The following is a 1,355-nucleotide window of genomic DNA, read 5'->3' as shown; positions in this document are numbered from 1 at the left end:
CCCTGTAAAACATTTGCAAAATGCTGCACATAATTACAGATCGTGGACAAAACGTATCGAGTTCCATTAGACAGCAAGGATCCTAACACGATCAACATCCAGAAACGTAGTAAGGACATCGTTAAAATCCATGTGACATCAGTGGTTCAACTGAAATTTTACAAAGCTACGAGAATACTTTTAGTACGCAAAGAAAACAAAAATAATGACTTTATTCAACAATTTGTCTCCTCGCCATTTTGGAGAGTATCACATACGTAAACAGCGTATGCAACGTATGTACGCGGATATGTTGTTTACGGTCAGATCAAAGCGTAAACGACGTATCCGCTTACGGCGCTGCTGACACAGAACAGCGTTGTTTGCGTAATACCAAGTTCACACTGCATGATTTTCAAACTCGTCGGATCGCAGTTGTTTTCACACTGCGTGACTATCTGGGGTAGCATTCAGTTGCTGCTGTGTTCACATTGCACGATGGATCGGCGACAGGGGGGTTCACATTGCATGACTTCCCAATATGAAGAATCGCCGACAGCTCTGTCTGGTCCGCAAACTACGTTTCACAACAAAACAGACGCGAGAAGTAATAAGGAAATAACGCGAGAAACCGCGTGCGTCAGACCGGAGTTCTCGAGCAAGACTGTAATTATTAAAAAATATGGTTACATTTTATTTCGATAGTCCACTTTAGACATTCTACTAACTATAAGTAACTTTGTAACTACATGTTAACTAATTCTCATTAATTTGCATCTACATGTCTACTAACTCTCAGAGTAGACTGTTAGGGTAGGTTTAGGGTTAGTAGAATGTTGACAAAGAAAGTGTTAGAAGATATTAAGCTGACAGTCTACTAATACTCTACTAACGGCTAGTTGACATGTAGTTGCAAAGTTACTTACTGTTAATAGAATGTCTAAAGTGGACTATCAAAATAAAGTGTTACCAAAAAAATATATATATAGTCCGCAAATTGTCTGTGAGTTGATTTCTAGCTACAAGGAGAAAAAGAAAAACAGATTATGCAGGAGGGAGATGCAGGGAACAGGGATTGGGTGTTCTGCAAAGAGGTAAATCATTTAGCAGTAACTGTTATGCTTATGTTGTGGCTGGTCAAGCAAATGTTTGTGCTTGTTTCTGTATGATATAATTGTTCATATATCTATTAAAATACTGATATTCTGCTCTATAACTCCTCCCCGAACTTCCATCTGCCCTGTATCTTGGTCTCTCATTGGCTGTAGGTCATAGCTGATGTAGTTTTCAGTCAGAAATCATTGCACACTGCATGATTGTGAATCGCCGACAGCTCCAGATATTTAGCATGCCAAATATTTTGCGGGCGTCTGCGA

The 1,355-nt window shown here is 39.6% G+C and overlaps 1 long non-coding RNA gene across 1 annotated transcript in view; it reads right to left on the bottom strand.

The window, feature by feature from the left end:
- Positions 1-371: 371 nt before the first annotated feature.
- The window catches only part of LOC107567306 (uncharacterized), a 5,921-nt gene continuing 4,937 nt past the window's right edge, over positions 372-1,355 (bottom strand). Inside the window, exon 3 of the long non-coding RNA XR_001606626.1 lies at positions 372-383. This is a non-coding gene — a long non-coding RNA (uncharacterized lncRNA). The remainder of the gene's footprint in view (positions 384-1,355) is intronic.

Source organism: Sinocyclocheilus grahami, unplaced genomic scaffold (genome assembly GCF_001515645.1).
Source record: "Sinocyclocheilus grahami isolate Dianchi unplaced genomic scaffold, SAMN03320097.WGS_v1.1 scaffold1145.1, whole genome shotgun sequence".
Lineage (NCBI taxonomy): Eukaryota > Metazoa > Chordata > Actinopteri > Cypriniformes > Cyprinidae > Sinocyclocheilus > Sinocyclocheilus grahami.
The sequence above is the reverse complement of the archived record's forward strand: the minus strand, read 5'-3'. Positions and strand labels throughout refer to the sequence as shown.